This window comes from Meriones unguiculatus, chromosome 21, assembly GCF_030254825.1.
Source record: "Meriones unguiculatus strain TT.TT164.6M chromosome 21, Bangor_MerUng_6.1, whole genome shotgun sequence".
Classification (NCBI taxonomy): Eukaryota; Metazoa; Chordata; class Mammalia; order Rodentia; family Muridae; genus Meriones; species Meriones unguiculatus.
The window spans coordinates 58420032-58432797 of NC_083368.1; the positions used below are offsets into that span (position 1 = coordinate 58420032).

At 41.5% G+C, this 12766-nt stretch overlaps 1 protein-coding gene across 17 annotated transcripts in view; it reads left to right on the plus strand.

Annotated features, from left to right (window-relative positions):
- The window catches only part of Mkln1 (muskelin 1), a 284064-nt gene that overhangs the window by 135372 nt on the left and 135926 nt on the right, over positions 1–12766 (plus strand). The window lies entirely within an intron of this gene.

The following is a 12766-nucleotide window of genomic DNA, read 5'->3' on the forward strand; positions in this document are numbered from 1 at the left end:
TATGTGCTCTCAGCTGTTTTTGCATCCATGGATGCCATCTGCTGCCATGATTCCCTGTCATAGGATTCTTAGCTCTTTAGAAATTTAAGCCCACGGAAACTGTCTTCTATAAGTTACCTTGGTCATGGTGTTTCATCACAGCAATGTAAAAGTAGCTAATACAGTGACTGTACAAATACTCAGTGAAATAGCAAATGCCAAGGTCTTAAGGGGAAGGAACTTGATATATTCAGCAGCAGTCATTGAGCTAAAATGCAAAATTTGGTTATCTAGTTTTACATACTATAAAAGTTGCCTATTTAAATATACAGCTTAGTGTTTTAAAGTTTTATCATGGACTGGTACATCCACCACAACTACTCAATTCAAAATCGTTTCCAATACTCCTAAAGAAGCTTTGTATTCACAGATGTCATTCCTCATTTCCAAACCCTCAGGGAACCACTAATCTACTTTATCTTCTCTAGAGGATTTACACATTCTGAATATATTACATGAACGGATCCTAATGAGAGATCTTTTGTGACCAGCATAGTGTTCTCATGGTTTGCCCACATCGTAGCACTTATCAGTATGTGCTTTTATATGTCATAATAGATTTTGTTTATCTGTTCTTCAGTTTGTAAACACAGGTTGTCTTTGCTTTTTGTTCAATACACATAATGCCGTTATGAGCATTTATGTACCAGTATCTGGATACTCTTTCATTTCTCTTGGTGTACACGTGTCTAGGAAAGAACTGCCCAGTGGCGGGTAGTTTAGCCTTCTGAGGAGCCGCCGTAGATTTTCAAACTCACTGCTCCATTCAGCGTGCTCGGTAGCATGTATGACAATTTCCTTACGTCTTCACCAACAATGGGTATTGCTGTGGGCATTTTGTGAGTGTGAAGATTGTATCTGTGGTTGTGACTTGTGCTTTCTTAATCGTATTGAGCACCTCTCTACATGCATAGGGGCCATTTGTGTCTATTTTTCTGGTGAATGTTTATTCAGATTTCTTGTTGATGTTTAACTGGGTTTTTAAAAACACATACAATGGATTTTGATGGGTTTCATGTACTCTGGACATAAGGTCCTTGTCAGATTTCTGAAAAACTTATCTTCCATTCCGTAATTTGCCCTTTTATTCTCTTGATGGTGTCCTTTGAAACACAAAAGTATTTTTAAATTATTATCCATACGTATATAAGTGGGAGTGCACTGTGGTACACACGTGGAGGCCAGAGGTCAGCTTTTGGAAATCAGTTCTTTTTGTCCACTGTGGGTTTTGAGAACGGAAATGAGGTCATCTGAGCCATCTTAATGGTCCATGAAACAGAAAACTTTTACTTTTAAAATCCAGTTGGTCTGTTACCCGCTCCTGGGGAGATACTTATTTATTTGGCTGTTGATTGAGCGTGGGGCCTCCCACATGCTAGACACATGTTCTACCGCTGAGCTATATCTCCATACCAGTAAGAATTAGTGTTACACACCTGTAATCTCAGCACGCAGAAGGCAGAGGCAGGAGGATTGCCATAAGTTCATGTAACAGGTTCCAAACCACCCAGGCTACACAGTAGGATGCATTAAAAAAAAGAAAGAAAGAAAGAAAGAAAAGAAAAAAGAAATGTATAATTTTAGTTAACACATTTAGGTAATGGATTCACTTTGAATTAGTATTCTGTTATTTTTTTAGAGTACAAAATAATGGGTTTCATGAGGACATTTCCATAGATATGTGCTGTTCATAGTATTTTGAGGTGAGTATAGTGCTGAAGAGAGTACAACTTTGATTTTTTTGCATCTAGATAGTCAGCTGTCCCAGCAAAATTTGTTGAAAAAAATATGTGTGGGCCTATCCCACACATCCTGTAATCCCAGCTAATTGGGAGGATGAGGCAGGAGAACTGCAAGTTCAAGGTCAGCCCGGGCTATAGAATGAATTCAAGGCCAGCATGAGGACTCCATTTTTTTTTTTTTCTTTTTTGGTTTGGAGAGTAGCCCTGCTGTCCTAGAACTCACTCTGTAGAGCAGGCTGGCCTCAGAGTCACAGAGCTCTGCTGCTCTCTGCAGAGTGCTGGGATTAAAGGCGAGAACCACACCACCCAGCTATACCATCAGGTCTTCACTGGTCTCTGTAGGGACCCTCATACAGAGGGTCTGATAATAATAATCTGATACCTTATATCAGATTACTGTACGTTTTGAAACTGGGAAATACTCATGATCCATCTTTGTTCTTTCTCAGTGTTGTTGTGCCTATTCTGAGCTATGGCTTCTATATAACTTTTATTACAAGCTTGTCAATTTCTGCAAAAGAAAAGATGTTGATAGGGATTTTATTGAATGTTATTGCTAGCTTGTAAAAACACAATTGATGTTGCACGTTAATTTGTACCTTAACACATTTCTGAACTTGATGTGATTCGTTACTGCTTACTCACTGAGGCCTGTGTTAGACACTACAGAAAATACAAAGATGCTTTAAGGTGCTTATAACATAAGTTAAACTTACTGGCTGTACAGGAACCATTTAGGAACAAACAGGGAAGTATGTAATTGACAAATGAGGGCTGCAGAGGGTACAACTCTGAAAAGACTCTTCAGGGCTGAGAAGTCTAGGAGAGACTGAGAGGTGAAGGAAGAGTCAAAAGTTTGCTGTGCCTTCCTTCTGTTTTCTGCTTCCCTTTTATTCTTTCATTTTTTTTTTTTGCTTTATTATCACTTGTTCAATTCCTTTGAAAACACTGGTAGAACATAACCAGAGATGGCTGCCATTTCTCAAACCTGGCTGATCATCAGAATTTCTTGGAAAGCCTTTTAAAATATAGATCCCAGTCTCCCTGCTGCAGAGCTGCTGTGTCATGTTCTCAAATGATGGGGCATGGAAGGACAACTGCATTAACATTTATATATGATTTTCTGCCCATGTTGGGAGTTTCTGGGTATGACTATAATTATATCCACATGTGAGCATCTATCCTCACCCCAGGGTACCTTTGATTCCTTTAGAATACTTTCAAGTCCAGAAGGTCACAAGGGCACCTGGATAAGACAGTGTAAGTGAACCTGTATGGCTTCCCCACTAATGAAAGCCACATTAATTGCACACATTTCTAAGAGGGTGTGTTAGTACCTGTGTTTATGGAGATGACTCATTATATAAAATAAATGTTTATTTCTCATAAGTACAAATTCTAAGGACCGCATAAGAACCTTTTGCTATGCTGGTCATGTTCCTCAGAGTCACTTGTAGGGTACATAACCATTATCCAGGATTTTTTTTTTTTGATAGATAACTGTCTACTTCTGCCTCCCAAGTGCCAGGATGAAAAGTATGTGCCACAACTCTTGACCTTCTAATATTTTAAAATAAAGAAAGTATCTAGTTTTCAAAGTCCTTTTCATCTCAGTTTTCCCCAAAAGTAACTGATCTTTTAAAGATACTTTTAACTACACAAAATGTTTGTTTAGAATGTTAAGCATGTATGTAAGTAGTAAACATATTTTCCTACAGCCTTTTTCTTGCCATCATGACGATGACACTAATGGAACTGACCTGTTCTTTATAACATGGTAGTATTATATTATGAATTGTTGAAATACTATTATCCTGCTTTATAACTATTTTAGACTCTACTCTCCCATAAGTAGAAATTCACCATGACAATAGTTTTGCTGTTGTTTTGTTTTTTGAGATTTCAGGTCTTCATGTCGCCCACATCCATGTGTATGTCTCCTGAGTCACATGTGGGGGTTTGTGTGGGGTATAAGCTAGGATGGAAATTTCCCAAAATGGATATGCACTTTTGACTCTACCAGGTTGCTTTCGAGGCTATTCTGCATAGTAGCTGAACCAATTTTTTCTCTCATCAATGATTTATGGAAATGTCTCTTGTTCCACTCTGAGAATCAATGCCACCAAGCTTATAAATTCAACATCGGGCTGGAGGAGATTGCTCAGTGGGCAAAGGCTCTTGCTACCAGCTGATGACTTGAGTTCAATGCTCCAGACCCACAAAGTCAGAGGAGACAACTGAATTCCTCAAGCTGTCCTTCCACCGCCACGCTGTGCTGATTCCCACACACGCTAAATTAAATGTGTAAAATATTTTAAATTATTAGGAAGCAAACAGTCACTGGGTCTTCCTCTTGTGGTTGGAAACAGGCTACAGATGTGGAGGAGCTGAGAGTCTCTGTGCACACATAAGCGTGTGAACAGCAGTCTAACACACTGACGAGTTCATGTTAGTGACTTTTATGTCACTGTGACGACATGCCTCACAGCATCAGTTTAAGGCAGGAGAGGTTTATGTTGGTTCATGGCTTCAAGTAATATGGACCATTATGGAGGGGAGACCAAGGCATTGCAGTTGGTGGCTCTTTGGCAGATAATTCACATTGTCGCTGGCCAAGAAGCAGAGAGCTCACTAGGAAATGGGCTAGGTTGTAACCTTCAAAACCTCACCCTCAATGACTCACCTCTGGCAGCCATTTCCTGCCACATAGTTCAACAATCTCCCAAAACAGCTCTCCCAGCTGGCACCAAGTGTTAACACATGAACCATGAGATAGAGTTCACATTGAAACTTACATACTGCTATACAGAAACTTCTCTATCTTTGGTTAGACACATCTGTTGGCTGTGCTTGGTTTGTTTAAGAAAAAAGGTTTGCTCAACAAACCTTGCATATTTATTTTCTTTGTTTTTCCATTTTCAGTTTTTTGTTTTGTTTCGATTTTAGACAGGGTGGTGTAGAAATTGCAATCCTCCTGCCTCAGCCCTTCAAGAACTGGAGTTACAGATGTGCAACATCATGCCCAGCACTGCAGTATTTGATTAAGACAGCAGGATGTGATTTTCCAGTCAACAGGGCGGTACTTAAAGCCCTACCTTTGCCAGCTATGCTGACAGGAGGTGGTCCCTTTCTGGAAGCTCTAGGTTTGTGTCAATGCTTAGGGCAGGGTGCATGTTAGAGATGCTTGCCAGCCTGCTGGGTGGTGTCGTTGTGTGGCTTTTTCAAAGCCGAAGGAATCTGAGAAGCAAGTGAGAGGAATGATGCATGAAAACAAAAGGCAGTGGAAAGAGTGACCAGCCAGCAGGCTCCAGCAGGCTAGAACGCTCTGTCCTTGTTATTACTGCTTCATGAAAATGCCGCAGGCCTTCTGGCAGCGTCTGCAAGGTAGAGGCTTCCTGGGAAAACAAAGGCAGGGGTGCAGACTGCGAGACTGGGATTCTAATTTCCCACTTCCCTGTGGCTGATCCACGGTGAGGATGGGGACCCCTGTGACCCTCGATAGGAGTCTGCTGGCCTGTCCTCCATCCTGGCTGCTTTCCCAAGAGGTTTTTTTCCTCCCACTCACAAGCAGCAGGATCTGGTCTCAGAAGCCTAGCAGGGCTGGTTGGTAGCAAGGCAGGATGGTGCCTGCTTCTCAGTAGAGGGATCTGAAGGTCAGCAGACTGGAGGTTGTAGGCCTCTCACTCTGGTCAAGATGTGTTTGTCAACAAGCAGTGCCTCTGGTTGGGGTGTGCTCATTCCCTCCCACCTTCTGAGCTCTGCAGGACCCACTGTCTCATACCAGGGCAGCCTCAGTGCAGTTTTCAGAAACCAGGAAAGGGAAGAGCTTCCATTTCTACTCCTTGGATGAATTCTGGACTCACCAAAGGTCAGCCTCCACATTCCCTCCTCAGACTCCTTTCTTTGACCTAGAAAATATCTGATTGCAAAGAAGGGTCTTCGCTCACATTCTCTTTTTGTCTTAAAAAGTGCCTGTAAGGACAATGAGTAAAAATAGTCCTTTGCGGATACAATAGGACTGAACAGGGTGTGGTTTGCTTGGCAACTGCACAGGCAGTTGTTTCTTTTGGTCTTGGAATGCCCCAGACTTTGTCTCTGCCTGATGAAATTCTAAAAAACTAACTAAAAGTGGCTCCTTGGGAGACTCCTGTCACTAGAGTTAACCATTCCTTCTTTTCTGATGCCTTTGCATTCTACTCTTCTAAAAAGCATTCATTGTGGTTCAGTCAGTGAAAGACTTGCTGCACAAGTGTGAGACCTGAGTTCAGATCTCCATCACCCACTTAGAAAGCTGATAGTGTGCATGTATACTCCCAGTACTGTGGAAGTGGAGGCAGGAAAACAGGAAGAGCCCTGAGACTTGCCAACCTGCCAGTCCAGCTCTGGGATCAGTAACTCCTCCGCCACCCTGCAACACACACATATAAAACAAACAACAAACAAAGGTGGACACATGATTGAGGAAGATCCCTGACATCCTTCTGGATATGTACAAGCATGCACACACACACAAACACATACATATACACACAAGCATTCATCATATTTTGTTATAATTGCTTATTTGGCATCAAGCCTTATTATATTTCCTCAGTATCTGTAGACTGTACTTTTGCATCACGGTTCTTTAATAAGTGTTTATTATATGACTCAAAGTTTTTTGGCACTTGTATTTCAGTCTCAAGTTTTTCTTTTTATTTGCTTGTTTGTTTACTGATTTTGTTCTGTTCTGTTTTTAGTGTCAGGGACAGGTAGGATACCTAGGGCTTTAAACAAAATAGAAAAGTAGTCCTTCAGGTAAACTGCTGGCAGTTTTTAGTTCAACGTAGAATAGAGGGCTTGCTAAAACAAAATGTATTTTTTTCCCTAAGGAATTTTTTTTTCCTAAGGAGTAAGTGTTTCAGATATATCATTTCTGTTACAGGTACAGGAATTGTTTTTAGAAAACACCGTCATCATTACCTCAGAGAGGCAAGTTAGTGATTGTTACTTTCCATTTACAGATGGGCAGATGGAAGCCTTCTTTCTCATTTACCAATTACTCTGCTTAAGGAAATGTGTGAGGAGTTTCATGGGCTCCCAAGGTGTGATAGACAGGTTCTCCTCCTGGAGAAGGTCCTATGCTTATCTCAAAGAAAAGACATTTGCAAATGAAAGCAACTGTGACTTGGGAGCCTGTGATGTGAATTATGTGACGGGTCCCAGCAGAACTTCTAAATGGGATATAAGAGGTAGGTAAGGCAGTGTCCAGCCAGATTGTGGATACCATTGTGCCATTTGAGATGAGCAGACTCTGTGCTGCTTATTGTCCATTTGGCCTCTGCTGGTTTCTTGTGACTGCTGTAACAAATTATCACAGACTGGTTGCCTTAAAACAATAGAATTTTATTTCTCACAGTTCTAGAGGCCATAAGTCTGAAATGAAGGTTTGGGCAGGGTCAGAGTCCCTTGAGGCTTGGAAAGGGGGATAATCTGTCTCTTGCTGCATGTAGTTACTGATAGCCTCGGGCTTTCCTTGGCTCGTGGCCACTCTAATCCAATCTGTTTCTGTGTTCACATCAACTCCTCCTTTACTGTTGTAAAACTCTGCCTGCTACTCCCCTGCAACAATGTGTGTGACTGCACTGAGGACCCACCCAGAAGGTGGGGTTAGCCTTTCTTCTCATGACCCTTAACTGAAAGCACAGCTTTTATCATGGACTACATTATGTACCCTTGGGTTCTGGAGATTATGGAGAGACAGGGAGCCACCATACTCTTCTCTGCCCTGGGCTATCTCTGATCATCTGTTACTTCCATGCTATGTAGCCATGTTCCTCCGTAGTTCTTGTTCTTTTGGGCTTTCACTTCCCTTTCTAGTCTGTGAGTGCCTAAGTACCTTTAATTCAGCCTATGTCCTGTAGATACGTCTTAACTACCTATTTTCAAAGCATCAGTTGATTATGTCTTCAGGTTCTTGCCATGATCCAGGTTAGTAGAAATCTCAAGGGGCATTTCCATTTCTAGAACAGAGCTAAACTGAGGATACCACAAACTAAGTGGAATCAATGCCCAGTGGGATCAGATCTGGCATGCAACTCAGCTGCCCCCTGGGCCATTCCATAATGAAGTGCTGTTTCTGTACCCTGCTGATGTCTTGCTGTCTTACCATTGCTGGCCTTGCTCCATGGCACTTTCTATTTTTTTTTTCTACCTCTCAGCTTTTATTACCCAGTGCTGTCTGCTGCTTCCCTGGTGTCTGCTGCCACCTGACTGTAGCTATCATCTTCTGTGTAATGTTTAGCTTTGAGCATGACAACCGACTCCCTCTAGTTATATTTCATACCTTTTTCCTCAGAGGGGTCCAGCTTGGTCAACAGTTTACAGAGCACTTTGGGTACCAGGTTTTTGCTATTGTTACAGTCATCAGAAGACAGTTCTAGAAGGATCTCTGGGCATCGTTTTCTGAACAGTGAAAAATTACTAAAGGTTTTTTAACACGGGGAGCAAGATAAAATCAGTCTTATGACTACTCACTTGATGACAATAGTCAGTGTGAGCACAGAAAGAGTATAATAGACTGAGTGAGAAGAGTGGGGGCCCAAACCTGGACAAGGGAAGGTTCCTGTGAGACTCTCAGGAAATGAAGCATGCAAGAGCAAGGCCAGTTGTGAGTTTCTGGCTTTGAATTGTTTGTTTGTTTGTTTGTTTGTTTGTTTGTTTTAGCACCAAGGACTCTTTGAATAGTTTTCTTTTCAAACAAACTATACATTTTTAAGGGAAATACACAAATACCACTAGGTGTACTGACAATGACAGTATAATTTTTAATATTTATTTTTATTTTGTGTGTGTATGTCTGTGTGTGTGTGAATGACATTATTATCAGCTATTATATTTTGGAACACACTCAAGAGAATCCAAGAAGCAGTGGTCCTATGAAGAGAAACTGAACTTGGATACTTTAGTTTATGTTTCCTAGAAAAATAGAACTCAAACTAACACATTAAGCCAATGTTTTATTTAGGAGATGCAACACAGGAGCAGTGAGTATGAGAGGAAAAGGGAAGCAAGAAGACAAGGCGTTCTGCCAGACGGTGCTTGAGTAATCCATAGAAAGATGGAATGCCTGCATGAGTGGCTTTGCAGAATAGCACTGTGCTGGAGGATGAAACCAGGCCTCAGGTAATTTCTTGGGAGGAAGAGAAATGAGGAATCCATCTTACTAGGGCCTTCACCTCTCCTCTTTCCCAGTGATCAAAGTTCATTACACTGGGAATCACTTTTCTCTCATGTTGGGTCATATCACCTGTTGCCTCTGTTAGCTTCTTAGCAGCTACAACCAATACTCTGTAGCACAGCTTTTAACCTTGGTTGAAGCACACAGAGAAGCTAGAAACTTGTATCATCAGTACCTGCTGAGCCTGGTCACTCAGTAAGAGAGGAGCGGGGTGTGTGTGTGTGTGTGTGTGTGTGTGTGTGTGTGTGTGTGTGTGAAGCAGCTCTGGGTTGTAGGACTATATGGGCTACAAATGGAACAACTCATGGCCAGACAGAATAAGCAACTGAAAATTTGGGAGATAGTAGAAATGGATTCTCATGAGCACCTAAGATGTGCCTGATACTCTGGCAAAGAAGGTTGGGGTAGGAAATGCAGTTGTGTTTCAACAGGTACTAGAAATTCAGAATGGGAAACACTCCAGGAAGACAGACTTTTGAGGGCTGCAAAAGCAATAACGATTCATATTCCATATCTGATTAATTTTAGTCAGCATTGACTAATGAGGTAGGAACATGGGTTCTGGAGCCAGGCAAAGTTATGTCACCTGTGCGTGCACTGGGCAGTTAGTTTACTCACCCTCTCTAAGCCTTAATATCCTTGCCCTTTACGTGTAGATGGTCATAATAGTCAGTTCATGCTGTAAGCATTTGCCTGATGCTCAATATACAGTAGATGCTAAATAAACCATAGCTTCTGGGCCTCTTAATCATATTCTTAGATGACTGTGTAACTTCACCAATATTCTCTTCTTCAGACAAACTCTCCTGTGCTATTCCTGATTGTCTAAGAGGATGAGGTTTTCTTGCTTGAGTCCTTCAATTATTTTCAAGGGCAAGTACCTCCCTGAGGTCATGCAGTTATGGAGTCCCACAAAAGCTGGTCGGTCCCTTCAGGGACACACCAGGCCCTGAGGAAGCAGCATGTTAAGCCATCCCCATTGGTATACAGTAGACAGAATATATCTGAAGCATTCCATTTGCTCTTTTAACTTTTCCCCATTCAGAGTAGGAAGATTCTTAGGCACAAACGATACACAGTGGAGCTAGGGCCACAAAAGGAAAAATTCCTTGTAAATTTTTAAATATTTTTAAAAACCTGTATAAGTGTGTGCCTGTGTAGGTGTGTGTACACATGCATACATTTGTATGTAGGTGTCCACAGAGGCCAGAAGGGGGGGGGGTTGGCTCTCTGGAGTTACAGTCAGTTGTGAAACACTGGATGTGAATTGTGGGAATCCAACCTGGATCTTCTGAAAGAGGAGTATGTGTCACTAAACACTGAGCTACCTTTCCAATCCTAAGACTTTAAAAAGTGATGCAGTATACATGCTAATTATTAAACATATCCAATTTTTTGCTCCAATATCATTCCTCTACTCCCCCTCTATTTTATAGACAGGGTCTTATTATCGATCCTTGGCTGACCTGGAAATCACTATGTAGACCAGGCTGACATTGAACTCACAGCAACCCAATCTGCCTCCCAAGTGCTGAGATTAAAGACATGGACCACCACACTCGGAAAGACAGAGGTAGGCAGATCTCTGTGAGTTCGAGGCCACCCTGGTCTACAAAGTGAGTCCAGGACAGCCAATGCTACACAGAGAAACCCTGTCTTGAAAAAACAACAAAAAAAATCCTAGTAATATATGGGTTAAAAGTGAAATAAATTAGGCAAGATGGCTTAGTGGTTAAAAGCATGATGTTGCATAGCACAAACCTCAGACAAGTCACACAAACTTTGAGTCCAGAAAATCTGATGCTCTCTGGCTTCCATGAGCACCTGCACACACATGGTACACAGAAACTTTCTCTCTCTCTCTCTCTCTCTCTCTCTCTCTCTCATACACACACACACACAAATAAAACAAATAAAAATAATAAATATATTTAAGTGGAATGCATGTATAATAATGAACCATAGTTATATGGTTTGGTGACATAGCAGCCATCCTCTCTTGTATAAGCCGACTCTGTGACAGTCTCATAAGGGTGAAAACTACCTATACTCTCTTAGAACTCATCCCTTTGTTATTTGTGTAAGGAGTGATCACACTGTTTTGGGGTGAACAAAGTTGGAGTCTGCTTGGAGACTAATGTCCAAAGGGCTTCCTGATAGGTATATGAAGTGCTAAAGGACTTCTCCAAAGAGTTCTCAGAAGTGGAATGGTCATGATCGCCCGCCTACAACACTGCTCAAGGAATTGACCGCCAACATCTTTGTTCCCCAGGGATCTCTAAAGTTAAACATCAGCCACAACATAGGTCAGATTATCTGATTAATTGCCTTAGGACTCAGTGCACTATGAATTATCATTATCTATCATGACTCAGGAATTATAGCCTATCATCAGGATATATACAGAACTAACAGCATCTAGGTCAACGTATGTTCAACATATGAGGTCAATTGCTCAGCTTCAGCATGGGACAGATAAGTAAATAAAGTATATAGAGTCCCCAGATCCTGAATCAAATAGTTGATATAGAGCCAGGATTCAAAGCAGACTTTCCCAAAGGCTATGTTTTTTTAGTATCTCCTTTTAAGCCTCTAACTTTTCCTTTATGATATGTAATCACACTGTTTATGTACAGAGTTTCTGTGACAATTAAATGTATGTAAAGCAGAATTCTCGGCAAATGAAAGAATTCACCATGGCTGTACTGGAATGATAATGAGTCTTTTCCTCTGGGGAACAATCATGAAATTTCCTCTCTGGGGAGGGAAAAGGAGCCCTGACATGGTGGATGACAGAAATAGGTTCTGTAGAGGTGGGTGAGCTGGAATAATCATGTTGAAAATCTAACTTTTAAAAAAGTTGAAATCCTTGGTTATGAGTTGACCTTAAGGACTTTAATTTTCAAGTATGGAGAATTTCACCATGAAAATATTTTTTTTGTCTGACCATATAAGATACAGGGTTTGGGATACAGCCTATAATAGAGTCCTTGCCTAGCATTGACCTGGGTTCAATGTCCGGCACCTAAAAGAAAACTGATTGCATACAAATATGATCATTTAAGTAATTTTTTTTAATGAGGGGGGAAGAAAAGCAGGGCTAGGACATCAGAATAAACCTCCTTTACAGAAAAATAACAGCTAATAAATTCTGAAGATGTAATGAAGCTTGGAACAAAAACATTGCTGGCCTGGCAAGGTGGCTCACATGGTAAAATGCTTGTCATACAAGCTTGAATTTGACCCTCAAGAGCTCATATGAAAAGGCTGGCATGGCAGTGTATGCCTGCAATCCCAGCTCTGGGAAGGCAGACACAGTATATACCTGCAATCCCAGCCCTGGAAAGGCAGACGCAGTATATACCTGCAATCCCAGCCCTGGAAAGGCAGACATGATATGATCTCCGGGGCTTGCTGGACAGTCAGTCTAGAAGAATCAGTGAGCTGTAGGTTCAGTGGGAGTCCTGTCTTAAAAAGGACTTTGAAGGGCTGGAGAGATGGTTCAGCAGTTAAGAGTTTTGCTGCTTTTTCAGAGGACCTGAGTTCAGTTCCCAGCACCCACATGGTAGCTCACAACTCACTGTAACTTCAGTTCTACAGGATCCTCTACTCTCTTTTGGCCTCCTTGGACAGGAGACATGCATACATCCACTCAAACAAAATACTTATACACGTAATTTTTTTTAATTAAAAAAAAAGTAAGGGGGAGAGCAATTAAGGAAGATACCCTACAACCTCTGGTTTCCACACCCACATATACACATGC